Source organism: Aethalodelphis obliquidens, unplaced genomic scaffold (assembly GCF_003676395.1).
Source record: "Aethalodelphis obliquidens isolate GAN/ISIS:26980383/991018 unplaced genomic scaffold, ASM367639v1 scaffold6, whole genome shotgun sequence".
Lineage (NCBI taxonomy): Eukaryota > Metazoa > Chordata > Mammalia > Artiodactyla > Delphinidae > Aethalodelphis > Aethalodelphis obliquidens.
The window spans coordinates 1,457,615-1,472,596 of record NW_020837950.1 but is presented as its reverse complement, the minus strand read 5'-3'; the positions used below and the strand labels follow the sequence as shown (position 1 = coordinate 1,472,596).

General features: G+C 37.8%; 1 long non-coding RNA gene across 1 annotated transcript in view; it reads right to left on the bottom strand.

Moving 5' to 3' along the window:
• Nucleotides 1-14,982, bottom strand: part of LOC113618771 (uncharacterized) — a 167,802-nt gene that overhangs the window by 145,342 nt on the left and 7,478 nt on the right. The window contains exon 2 of the long non-coding RNA XR_003432118.1: nucleotides 3,285-3,391. This is a non-coding gene — a long non-coding RNA (uncharacterized LOC113618771). The remainder of the gene's footprint in view (nucleotides 1-3,284; nucleotides 3,392-14,982) is intronic.

Sequence of the window (14,982 nt, the reverse complement as noted above, 5' to 3'; positions counted from 1 at the left end):
ATATTTTTTACTATATGAGATTAAATCAAATGTTATTAAAACTAATTTCACCTATTTATTTTTACCTTTCTAATGTGGCTTCTAGACGTTTAAAATTACATACATAGCTCACTTTATCTTTGTATTGGACGATGCTGCTCTCACCCTTCCCACTCAGTATGTGGGCCATGGGGCCAGCAGCAGGGGTGTTCATTACCTGAGAGATTGTTAGAAATGCAGAATCTCAGGCCCCATTCCAATGTACTGAATAGGAATCTGCATTTTAGCAAAATCCCCAGGTGACATTTATATTAACTTTGAGACTTGCTGCTGTAATCCAACTGGGCAAACTGAGACCCAGAGTGGCTTGTTCATGGTTACCTAGCTGGTTACCTAAAGCCTGATTCTCCAGCGGTATTAAAACTGCCAAATACCACACCCCACACTGCATCATCCTGAAGACCCTTCCATCTTGTAAAAATAAAACAGACTGCTGCTTCACTAGCAAAAGACAAATATTATTGCAAATATATAAAAAACAGATGGTGATCTCAGGAATATTCTAGGGTATTCTTCAGTCCTTGAGCAAGTCAGTCACTGTAAGTCACTACGTAAGATTGTAGAAAACCTGTGCTTTCTTAACTATTCCTACAAATAACATCCATGACCATGTAAAAGGGTCAGAGTTTAAAATCAATAATGTGCATTCCAGTCACTGAGTCAGTTTTGTAACCCACCTCCTTGCAGGAGGGTCTTATTCATTCTTTGAATGTCCAGCTCCTCACAATATGTTTAGCTCATAGCTTTGAATACATGTGTTGAATGAACACATTCATTTCTGTTGCTTAGGTTCTATACCTCAGGAAATGTTCCTTTCTTTACATTGTCTAACAACAATGTAAAGAAATTTAGGAAAACACTTAAGTAGGAACCGTAGCTAAAATCAGTCGTGCTTTTATGCCAAAATCCCTTTGTAATTAAGCACATTGTTAAGAAAAAATTCAAATAGATACTAACTTTGGTCATGAAAATGTAATTCATCGTATAGAAAGAGGAGGCTCCAGGTAAAACAAGATAATATTGGTAAGGAATTCCAAGGAGCAGAAGTTGTTAAAATATTTTCACTCATTTTTGTAAAGATTTTTGTAAGACAGATTAATCAAACCTAATCAATTTCCAGTGTACCCTGTGTATGACCAAAATGTTTTCTCTCATAAGAAATTACTTTTTTTGTATGCCAACTGGAAACTGTAGATTTAACTTAGGAAATGAACTTCGGTGCTATACAAATTGACTATACTAACTAGAATAGGAAGCACATTAATGAAATGATTTTTTTAATGATGTAAGTCATATAGGAAGGAAAGTTTAACTCCCACTCTCTTCCTTTCAATTGTCCCATTTCCTCATGTTTTATCCATTACTCATGTCAGGTTTTGTTATTAACCTAAATAAAATAATAGGACATCAATCTTGCCTGTTATATATAATAATGAACAGATGACTGTTGCATATAATTATTGGAATGGTAATAACAATAAAAATAATAGGCAATTTGCAGCAACATGGATGGACCTAGAGATTATCATACTAAATGAAGTCAGACAGAGAAAGACAAATACCATATGATATCACTTATATGTGGAATCTAAAGAAATGATACAAATGAACTTATTTACAAAACATAAACAGACTCACAGACATAGAAAACAAACTTATGGTTACCAGAGGGGAAAGTGGGGGAGGGATAAATTAGGAGCTTGGGAATAACAGATACACACTTCTTTATATAAAATAAACAAGGTCCTACTGTATATAGGACAGTATATACACACAGAGAGCTATATTCAATATCTTGTAATAACCTACAATGGAAAAGAATCTGAAAAATAATATATATATAATAATAGGCAAAAATAGTATATAAACCATTCGATTACATATCATTAATATCCAAAAAATGTATATATCATTTATTTGGCACTGAGATGTGTACTGCCTTACAACATTTCTTTTATTGAAGTCTTGAACAGATATAGAATGATTCATTCATTCAACAATATACACAGGGAATAAAATAATCACTGCCCTCCTGGAGCATTCGTTCTCAAACACACAAGTAATGAAATACATGGTACATCATACTGTAATGAGTGATGTGGGGAACATTAAGGGTGGTCTCTCTTAATTTTGGGTGGGAACCTGTAAGAAGCGAGGGAGGAGGTCATGCAGATATCTGGGGGAGAGCTGCCTGATCAAATGGAACAAAGTACAAAGGCCATAAAGCAGGAGCATGCTTAGTGGATTGAGGAGCAACGTGGAGGCCAAGGTGAGGGGAGAGGAGTGGACATGAGCAGGAGTAGGAGGAGATGAAGTCAGAGAGGGAGCAAGGGCCAGATCAGGTAGGACACTCTACACCATTGTAAGCACTCTGGACATTCCTCTAAGTATGAGGAAAAACAACTAGAGGGTTTATCATGACATGACATGATCTGACTTAACCTTTAGAAGGACTCACTCTAGCTGCTGTGTTGGAAATAGACCTTAGGGGTCAAGGCAGAAGTGGGAATTAGAAGACTATAATAATAATCCAGGCAAGAAATGATGATGACGTGGTCCAGGATGATAGTGAAATGGTATAAAATTCTAGACATATTTTGAAGGTAAAACTAGCAGGATTTTCAGGTGGATTAGACGTGGTGCATGAAAAGACAAGATAAGACCTCAAGTTTTCTGACCAATGGAGATACCAGTTCCTGGGAAAACTGAGAAGTGAGCAAATTTGGTTGGGGAGAGGCAGAGGGAGAGAAATCAGAGAATGATTTTAGAGATGAATTTAAGGTGACTTTTAAATATTCATTTTTAAAAATTTGACAGACTAGAACAGAATTCAAGGGAAAGGCTGAGGCTGGAGTCCTTGGCATTAGTTCAGTCCCGAGATATGGGATCAACAAAGAAGAGAGTGGAACTGGAGCCAACAAGAATTTCAGAACTGAGCTTTGGAATATCCAATACTGAAAGGGCCTGACTGCTGCTTAACTGTTAAGATGTTTAGTGTTGTCATTCCCCCAAACAAAATGCTAGCTCCCTGAGGCTGCAGCCCAGTCTTTACATTTTTCATTATGCACTTTGCCTATGATGGGTGATCAATAAATACCTGGTGAATGAATGAGTAAATGAATGTACCATGCAATGTTTAGAGGGGTTGCCAAGACAAAGGAAGAAAAAGTACAGGAGGACCATATCTGGCATATTTCTCCAGTCCCCATCACTCACTCCTCCCCATGGGGGAAAGAATGACTTACCTACTTGATGAATCTGGGAAAGGAAATTGAGACTGGGAGGCTCAGCAGTTTCTGGGCTCTTACTTTTCCAGGGAGAGTTCTCAAGTTGTAAGATTACCATTTGGGGGCTAGGAGAGGGAGAGGAGAATGATAAATTATCCCCTCTTCAAATCTCAGTGTAGTGCTATACGGTCTTTTGTGATTGGTTTCTTTCACTTAGCATACATACTTTTTTCAAGGCCCATCCATACTGCAGCATGTATCAGTCTTTCATTCCTTCTTATGGCCAAACATTACCCCATTGTAAGGATGTACTGAATTTTGTTTATCCATTCATCAGCTGATAGACATGTGGATGGTTTCCACCTTTGGCAATTATGAATAATGCTGCTATGAACACTCGTGTCCAAGTTTTTGTGTAGATATATATTTTCAATTCTTTTGGGCATATTCCTAGGAGTAAAATTGCTAGATCAAAGAGTACCTCTATGTTTAACTTTCTGAGGAGCTTCCAGAGTGTTTTTCAAGCTAGATGCTCACTTGTACATTCCCACCAGTAGTGTATGAGGGTTCTGCTCTCTCCCCAACACTTGTTACTTGATCACAGTGGTCCCACTGGGTATGAAGTGGTATCTCATTGAGGTTTGGATCTGCATTTCCCGGATCACAATGTTGAGCATCTCTTGATGTGCTTATTGGCCATTTGTATATTCTTCTTTATTCTTTCCTCACCACACAGACTAGTTTGGACCCTATTTCTATTGTACTGGTTAACCTTACTTTTTTTTTTCTTTTTGAGCCTTTAAGTCAAATATAACAGCTCTTCTCCTTCTCCCAAACACAAAGACCTTAAAAAAACTTACCACTTCATCCCATTTTCACTGTTATATAGTATCTTACTCCAACTTTATTACTTATACCTTACAAATTTGTCATGTCATTATTATTATTTTATGAAGTCGGTGCTTACTTGGTAATCTAACTAAACACTCAAATTTGCTAATTACATTGTTTACCATTGTTTACTGCATCTCACTCTTTCCTTCTGGGTTCAATTTCCTTCTTCCTAAAGGACATGCTCAAGTACTTTTTTCAAAAAGACCCTATGAGTATTAAATTATATTTCTTCAGTTTTTTTATATGCTTATTTTTGGATAATAGTTTATTTTGTATAGTTTCTAATTGACAGCTACTTTCCTTTAATATTTTAAAATACGATTCCATTGATTTCTAGATTCTATAATTGCTGTTGTTGTCTAGTTATTACTCCTCTAGATAAATGTCTTCCTTCTGTCTACGGAAATAATCAATAAACCAATCTATAATAGGAGTAGAAAAGAATTTTATTTGAGCCAAACTGAGAACTATAGCCCAGGAGACACAGATTCAAGAAGCACGTGAATTATGTTCCACTGGACTACCAAATGGAGGAGGCTTATACAGGCAAAACCCACAAAATTACGTAATGCGTTGGTCAAGAATTATAACTGTAGCTGGCAAAAAATAAGGGTGCTTGTTAAGTAAGGATTGATTGGGTACAAAATGGTTGCATAGTTACAAGTGGAGACCTTAAGACCATAAGGGTGCAGCTGGCAGCTGCTAGCAGATATTGTTTTGAGAATAGTTGGTGGTGGCCTTGAGAATGATACAGTTCAGAAAATTCAGGTTCTTGGTGACACAGAACATGTCTGAAACCACATCCACAATGGCCACCCAGCTCCATCCTGAATGCCTGAACCACAGTTACTCCATTTTGATTTTTTTAATGCATTCTTTTCTTTAATGGTTAAAGCAGATGAGCAATGCATACCTGACAAGCCACAAAACAGCCTGTTGAGGTTACCATAAAGTTTAAGTTAAATCACGTATAGACCAGAGTGACTTCCCCATACCTCAATATGTGAACATTTCTTCCATCACTTCTCTAAGTGCATTTAAGATTTTGTGTGTGTGTGGTTTGCCTCTGATATTCATTTCTACTTGTGTCTAAATGTCTATTTTTATTTATTCTGCTCAAGTTTCATTATGTTTCTTAAATATAAAGATGCAAAATTTTAATCAAATTGGAAATTATTTCAAACACTACCTTTTCAAACTTTATCTGTTGTACATTTCCTCTTTTCTTTCCTTCTGGCATCCTTGGTTATATGTTGGCTCTCTTTCTTCTGCCTTGTTCTTTTCTTTCATTTCCCATCTCTATCAATTTTTGCTGCTTTCTGAGTATCTACCCTAGATTTACCTTCCAGGTTTCTTGTCAGCTATCTCTAACTAGCTGTTTAATCACTTTTCTTTCCTTTTCTAGAAGTTCTATTTGGTTCTATAAAACTTCCCTGGTCTTTCCCTAACAGTGCATTCTTTTCTAGGATTTTAAGCCCTTCTATTGTGTCTTTGACCACTGCAAACATATTTATTTTATATCTTTCAGACTGCAGTTCAATTATCTCAATTTCTTACTGTTCTGTATTCCTGACTTTTGCCACTCATCGTAGATTGCTTCCAAATGAGTTCTGTTTCCTTTTAGGACATCTTTAGTGCGAGTTCTTTTTCTCTGACAATTTGTTCCAAGTGTTTTGGCATTTGCTGTGCCAGGCAGAAGTATCAAAAGCTTAGACCAATTTTTATATTACTTTCTCACCTAAGAAAGACAGTTAAAGGTAAGATAGAACACCTAGAAAGCAGACAGGTTGATATTTTTCCTCCCATCCAAAGCCCAAACTATTACCTACAAGCTTTTTTTCATCTATTTCTGCCAGTGGGTAGATTTTTTTTTCTAATTCATCTTTATACATTTTCACCATAGAAAGCTACAGAGAAACTTTATAAGCTACTTATTGTTGGTTAGGTTGTAAACGATAGCAGCGGGCTACTACTCCTGCCACAACAAATAGAAAAAATGGAAACAAAACAAATATCTCATTTTAAGACACTGAAAGGATGTAGAAACAAAGTCTAGATGAGTTTAATTCCAGAGAAGGAAAAGTCCTTCCAGGCAGTCGTTTCTCTCCTGTTATGACCAAATAAAGGGCAAGGTTTCTCTGAGGGAAAACACTGACTTCAATATCTATGGCCCTTATATAGGCACACCCAGGTCACCCCCTCTGCCAAGGACGAGCCAGGCATCCTAAGGAGTTGCTCTCTCATCCACAGGATGGGTGCTAACACCACTTCATAGAGCCATGGTGCTGATTAAAACAGAATGCTCTTTTTAAAAAGTCTGATAGATAATTAAAAATTGTAAAGTGTGAAGCACATAAAATGTGAAGTACAATCAAAAGAAAAATAGACAATAGAAGCAGACACACAGATGATTCAGTTAAATAGAAAGACACAATAACCCTTAATGGGTATATACCTAATAACATAACTTTAAAATACAGAAAGAAAATTGACTAAAAATAAAGAAATAAAGGGAAATACAGGCAAATCATAATTGCCCCTATATATTAACACATCTACTTCAGGAAATGATAGAGCAAGTAGACAAGGACATATAAAATATTCAAATACTGTCAACCAATTTGATCTAATTGATATTCATAAGATACTATGCTCAACTACTATAGATCACACTTTCTTCTCAAGTACACTTAAACATTTACAAAATACCATGTACTGGAACATAAAGTAAGCCTCAACACATTCCAAAAATTGAAACCACACAGCAATGTTCACTAGCCACAGCAGAATTAAACCAGAAATAAATAACAGAGAGATAACTAAAGAATTGAGGGAAGACGTCATAATGGAAATTGGAAAATATTTTCAACTAAACAATAATAAATAATAATGTATCAAAATTTGTGGGCTGCAGCTAAAGCAGTGTGTAGAGGGAAAGTGACAGTTTAAATGCTCATTAGGAAAAAAAGATTTTAAATTAAGATCTAAGTTTCCATTTCAAAAAGCCAAAAAAAAATTAGCAGTTACATCCAAAAAATTAGAAAGAATCGAATAAAGATAACAAAAAATCAATGAAATAGGCCTGCTGAAGATAGCAGAAGAGTAAGGCACAGAGATCACCTTCCTCCCCACAGATACATCAGAAATACATCTACATGTGGAACAACTCCTATAGAACACCCACTGAACGCTGGCAGAAGACCTCAGACCTCCCAAAAGGCAAGAAACCCCCACGTACCTGGTTAGGGCAAAAGAAAAAAGAATAAACAGAGAAAAAAGAATAGGGACGGGACCTGCACCAGTGGGACGGAGCTGTCAAGGAGGAAAGGTTTCCACACACTAGGAAGCCCCTTCACAGGCCGAGACTGCGGGTGGCACAGGGGGGAAGCCTCGGAGCCGCGGAGAAGAGCACAGCAACAGGGGTGCGGAGGGCAAGGCGGAGAGATTCCCGCACAGAGGATCGGTGCCGACCCGTACTCAACCAGCCCGAGAGGCTTATCTGCTCACCCACCGGGATGGGCAGGGGCTGGGAGCTGAGGCTCGGGCTTCGGTCGGATCACAGGGAGAGGACTGGCGGCGTGACACAGCCTGAAGGGGTTAGTGCGCCATGCCTAGCCGGGAGGGAGTACGGGGAAAAGTCTGGAGCTGCCGAAGAGGCAAGAGACTGTTTCTTCCCTCTTTGTTTCCTGGTGCTCGAGGAGAGGGGATTAAGAGCGCTGCTTAAAGGAGCTCCAGAGACGGGCGCGAGCCGCGGCTAAAAGCGCGGACCCCAGAGACGGGCATGAGACGCTAAGGCTGCTGCTGCCGCCACCAAGAAGCCTGTGTGCGAGTACAGGTTACTATCCAAACCTCCCCTCCGGGGAGCATGTGCAGCCCGCCACTGCCAGGGTCCCAGGATCCAGGGACAACTTCCCTGGAAGAACGCACAGCGCGCCTCAGGCTAGTGCAACGTCCTGCTGGCCTCTGCCGCCGCAGGCCCGCCCTGCACTCCGCATCCTTCCCTCCCTCCGGCCTGAGTGAGCCAGAGCCCCTGAATCAGCAGCTCCTTTAACCCCGTCCTGTCTCAGCAAAGAACAGACGCCCTCCAGCGACCTACACGCAGAGGCAGGGCCAAATCCAAAGCTGAACCCCAGGAGCTGTGCAAGCAAAGAAAAGAAAGGGAAATCTCTCCCAGCAGCCTCAGGAGTAGCGGATTAAATCTCCACAATCAACTTGATGTACCCTGCATCCGTGGAATAACTGAATAGTCAACGAATCATCCCAAATTGAGGAGGTGGACTTTGAAAGCAAGATTTATTATTTTTTCCACTTTTCCTCTTTTTTTCAGTGTGTATGTGTATGATTCTGTGTGAGATTTTGTCTATATACCTTTGCTTTCACCATTTGTCCTAGGGTTCTGTCTGTCCGTTCTTTTTTTCTACTTTAAAAAAAGTTTTTTTCTTAATAATTATTTTTTATTTTAATAAGTTTATTTTATTTTATCCTCTTTCTTTCCTTCTTTCTACTTTTTCTCCCCTTTATTCTGAGCCGTGTGGATGAAAGGCTCTTGGTGCTGCAGTCAGCAGTCAGTGCTGTGCCTCTGACGTGGGAGAGCCAACTTCAGGACACTGGTCCACAAGACACCTCCCAGCTCCACATAATATCAAATGGCGAAAATCTCCCAGAGAGCTCCATCTCAACACCAACACACAGCTTCAGTCAATGACCAGCAAGCTACAGTGCTGGACACCCTATGCCAAACAACTAGTAAGACAGGAACACAACCCCACCCATTAGCAGAGAGGCTGCCTAAAATCATAATAAGTCCAGGCACACCCAAAAACACAACACCAGACGTGGACCTGCCCACCAGAAAGACAAGATCCAGCCTCATCCACCAGAACACAGGCACTAGTCCCCTCCACCAGGAAGCCTACACAACCCACTGAACCAACCTTAGCCACTGGGGACAGACACCAAAAACAATGAGAACTACAAACCTGCAGCATGCAAAAAGGAGACCCCAAACACAGTAAGATAAGCAAAATGAGAAGACAGAAAAACACACAGCAGATGAAGGAGCAAGATAAAAACCCACCAGACCTAACAAATGAAGAGGAAATAGGCAGTCTACCTGAAAAAGAATTCAGAATAATGATAGTAAAGATGATCCAAAATCTTGGAAATAGAATAGACAAAATGCAAGAAACATTTAACAAGGACCTAGAAAAACTAAAGATGAAACAAACAACGATGAACAACACAATAAATGAAATTAAAAATACTCTAGATGGGATCAGTAGCAGAGTCACTGAGGCAGAAGAACGGATAAGTGACCTGGAAGATAAACTAGTGGAAATAACTACTGCAGAGCAGAATAAAGAAAAAAGATGAAAAGAACTGAGGACAGTCTCAGAGACCTCTGGGACAATATTAAACGCACCAACATTCGAATTATAGGGGTTCCAGAAGAAGAAGAGAAAAAGAAAGGGATGGAGAAAATATTTGAAGAGATTATAGTTGAAAACTTCCCTAATATGGGAAAGGAAATAGTTAATCAAGTCCAGGAAGCACAGAGAGTCCCATACAGGATAAATCCAAGGAGAAATATGCCAAGACACATATTAATCAAACTGTCAAAAATTAAATACAAAGAAAACATATGAAAAGCAGCAAGGGAAAAACAACAAATAACACACAAGGGAATCCCCATAAGGTTAACATCTGATCTTTCAGCAGAAACTCTGCAAGCCAGAAGGGACTGGCAGGACATATTTAAAGTGATGAAGGAGAAAAAACCTACAACCAAGATTACTGGAATGAGATCCAGCAAGGATCTCATTCAGATTTGATGGAGAAATTAAAACCTTTACAGACAAGCAAAAGCTGAGAGAGTTCAGCATCACCAAACCAGCTTTACAACAAATGCTAAAGGAACTTCTCCAGGCAGAAACACAAGAGAAGGAAAAGACCTACAATAACGAACCCAAAACAATTAAGAAAATGGGAATAGGAACATACATATCGATAATTACCTTAAATGTAAATGGATTAAATGCTCCCACCAAAAGACACAGACTGGCTGAATGGATACAAAAACAAGACCCATATATATGCTGTTTACAAGAGACGCACTTCAGACCTAGAGACACATACAGACTGAAAGTAAGGGGATGGAAAAAGATATTCCATGCAAATGGAAACCAAAAGAAAGCTGGAGTAGCAATTCTCATATCAGACAAAATAGACTTTAAAATAAAGACTATTAGAAGAGACAAAGAAGGACACTACATAATGATCAAGAGATCGATCCCAGAAGAAGATATAACAATTGTAAATATTTATGCACCCAACATAGGAGCATCTCAATACATAAGGCAAATACTAACAGCCATAAAAGGGGAAATTGACAGTAACACATTCATAGTAGGGGACTTTAACACCCCACTTTCACCAATGGACAGATCATCCAAAGTCAAAATAAATAAGGAAACACAAGCTTTAAATGATACATTAAACAAGATGGACTTAATTGATATTTATAGGACATTCCATCCAAAAACAACAGAATACACATTTTTCTCAAGTGTTCATGGAACATTCTCCAGGATAGATCATATCTTGGGTCACAAATCAAGCCTTGGTAAATTTAAGAAAACTGAAATTTTATCAAGTATCTTCTCCGACCACAACGCTATGAGACTAGATATCAATTACGGAAAAAGATCTGTAAAAAATACAAACACATGGAGGCTAAACAATACACTACTTAATAACAAAGTGATCACTGAAGAAATCAAAGAGGAAATCAAAAAATACCTAGAAACAAATGACAATGGAGACACAATGACCCAAACCTATGGGATGCAGCAAAAGCAGTTCTAAGAGGGAAGTTTATAGCAATACAATCCTACCTTAAGAAACATCTCAAATAAACAACCTAATCTTGAACCTAAAACAATTAGAGAAAGAAGAACAAAAGAACCCCAAAGTTAGCAGAAGGAAAGAAATCATAAAGATCAGATCAGAAATAAATGAAAAAGAAATGAAGGAAACGATAGCATAGATCAATAAAAGTAAAAGCTGGTTCTTTGAGAAGATAAACAAAATTGATAAACCATTAGCCAGACTCATCAAGAAAAAAAGGGAGAAGACTCAAATCAATAGAATTAGAAATGAAAAAGGAGAAGTAACAACTGACACTGCAGAAATACAAAAGATCATGAGAGATTACTACAAGCAACTCTATGCCAATAAAATGGACAACCTGGAAGAAATGGACAAATTCTTAGAAATGCACAACCTGCCAAGACTGAATCAGGAAGAAATAGAAAATATGAACAGATCAATCACAAGCACTGAAATTGAAACTGTGATTAAAAATCTTCCAACAGACAAAAGCCCAGGACCAGATGGCTTCACAGGAGAATTCTATCAAACATTTAGAGAAGAGCTAACACCTATCCTTCTCAAACTCTTCCAAAATATAGGAGAGGGAGGAATACTCCCAAACTCATTCTACGAGGCCACCATCACCCTGATACCAAAACCAGACAAGGATGTCACAAAGAAAGAAAACTACAGGCCAATATCACTGATAAACATATATGAAAAATCCTCAATAAAATACTAGCAAACAGAATCCAACTGCACATTAAAAGGATCATACATCATGATCAAGTGAGGTTTATCCCAGGAATGCAAGGATTCTTCAATATACGCAAATCAATCAATGTGATACACCATATTAACAAATTGAAGGAGAAAAACCATATGATCATCTCAATAGATGCAGAGAAAGCTTTCGACAAAATTCAACACCCATTTATGATAAAATCCCTGCAGAAAGTACATATAGAGGGAACTTTCCTCAAAATAAAGGCCATATATGACAAACCCACAGCCGACATTGTTCTCAGTGGTGAAAAACTGAAACCATTTCCACTAAGATCAGGAACAAGACAAGGTTGCCCACTCTCACCACTCTTATTCAACATAGTTTTGGAAGTTTTAGCCACAGCAATCAGAGAAGAAAAGGAAATAAAAGGAATCCAAATCAGAAAAGAAGAAGTAAAGCTGTCACTGTTTACAGATGACATGATACTATATATAGAGACTCCTAAAGACGCTACCAGAAATCTACTAGAGCTAATCAATGAATTTGGTAAAGTAGCAGGATACAAAATTAATGCACAGAAATCTCTGGCATTCCTATACACTAATGATGAAAAATCTGAAAGTGAAATTAAGAAAACTCTCCCATTTACCACTGCAACAAAAAGAATAAAATATCTAGGAGTAAACCTACCTAAGGAGACAAACGACCTGTATGCAGAAAATTATAAGACACTAATGAAAGAAATTAAAGATGATACAAATAGATGGAGAGATATACCATGTTCTTGGATTGGAAGAATCAACATTGTGAAAATGACTCTACTACCCAAAGCAATCTACAGATTCAATGCAATCCTTATCAAACTCCCACTGGCATTTTTCACAGAACTAGAACAAAAAATTTCACAATTTGTATGGAAACACAAAAGACCCTGAATAGCCAGAGCAATCTTGAGAACGAAAAATGGAGCTGAAGGATTCAGGTTCCCTGACTTCAGACTATACTACAAAGCTACAGTAATCAAGACAGTGTGGTACTTGCACAAAAACAGAAATATAGATCAATGGAACAGGACAAAAAGCCCAGAGATAAACCCACGCACATATGGTCACCTTATCTTTGATAAAGGAGGCAGGAATGTACAGTGGAGAAAGGACAGCCTCTTCAATAAGTGGTGCTGGGAAAACTGGACAGGTACATGTAAAAGTATGAGATTAGAACACTCCCTAACACCATACACAAAAATAAGCTCAAAATGGATTAAAGATGTAAATGTAATGCCAGACACTATCAAACTTTTAGAGGAAAACATAGGCAGAACACTCTATGTCATAAATCACAGCAAGATCCTTTTTGACCCACCTCCTAGAGAAATGGAAATAAAAACAAAAATAAACAAATGGGACCTAATGAAACTTCAAAGCTTTTGCACAGCAAAGAAAACCATAAATAAGACCAAAAGACAACCCTCAGAATGGGAGAAAATATTTGCAAATGAAGCAACTGACAAAGGATTAATCTCCAAAATTTACAAGCAGCTCATGCAGCTCAATAAGAGAAAAAACAAACAACCCAATCCAACAATGGGCAAAAGACCTAAATAGACATTTCTCCAAAGAAGATATACAGATTGCCAACAAACACATGACAGAATGCTCAACATCATTAATCATTAGAGAAATGCAAAGCAAAACTACAATGATATATCATCTCACACCAGTCAGAACGGCCATCATCAAAAAATCTAGAAACAATAAATGCTGGAGAGGGTGTGGAGAAAAGGGAACACTCTTGCACTGCCGGTGGGAATGTGAATTGGTACAACCACTATGGAGAACAATATGGAGGGTCCTTAAAAAACTACAAATAGAACTACCATATGACCCAGCAACCGCACTACTGGGCATATACCCTGACAAAACCATAATTCAAAAAGAGTCATGTACCAAAATGTTCATTGCAGCTCTATTTACAATAGCCAGGAGATGGAAGCCACCTAAGTGTCCATCATCGGATGAGTGGATAAAGATGTGGCACATATATACAATGGAATATTACTCAGCCATAAAAAGAAATGAAATTGAGTTATTTGTAGTGAGGTGGATGGACCTAGAATCTGTCATACAGAGTGAAGTAAGTCAGAAAGAGAAAGACAAATACCGTATGTTAACACATATATATGGAATCTAAGAAAAAAAAATGTCATGAAGAACCTAGGGGTAAGATGGGAATAAAGACACAGACCTACTAGAGAATGGACTTGAGGATTTGGGGAGGGGAAAGGGTAAGCTGTGACAAAGTGATAGAGTGGCATGGACATATATACACTACCAAACGTAAAATAGATAGCTAGTGGGAAGCAGCTGCATAGCACAGGGAGATCAGCTCGGTGCTTTGTGACCTCCTAGAGGGGTGGGATAGGGAGGGTGGGAGGGAGGGAGATGCAAGAGGGAAGAGATATGGGAACATATGTATATGTATAACTGATTCACTTTGTTATAAAGCAGAAACTAACACACCATTGTAAAGTAATTATACTCCAGTAAAGATGTAAAAAAAACAACCAATGAAATAGAAGACAAACATAAAATAGGGAAAATCAACAAACCCAACAGTTCATTCTTTGAAAACATTACTAAAATTGATAAAACTCTAACAAGACTGGTAAAGAAAGAAAATACAAATTATCAGTATTACAAAAGAAAAAGAGGACATCACTATAGATCACTATTGATGTTAAAAAGGATACAAGATTATTATAAATAATTATAATTAGTAAATATAATTATTCTGAATAACTATACAACTTAGAAGATATGGACAAATTTATTTCCTAAACTGATACAAAAATAAACATAACTCTCAATCCCAAGGAAAACTCCAGGCCCAGATGTTGTCACTGGTAAATTCTGTTAACATTTAATGAAAAAATAAACCATTCCTATACAAATTCTTTTAGAGAAAATAGGAAGAGGGAACAATTCCCAACTTGTTTTATGAACTAACAGGACACTGGTACTAAAACTTGACAAGGACATTACAAGAAAAGAAATTTGTGGACTAGTATCCCTCATGAGAAAAGACATCAAAGAAATCCTTTTCAAAATATTAACAAGTCAAACCCAATTAAATATAAAGGTATGCCAAATTGTAACCAAGCAAGATTTATCCCAAGTATGTGAAGTTGCTATATTTTTCATAAATCAGTGACATTAATTACATTAA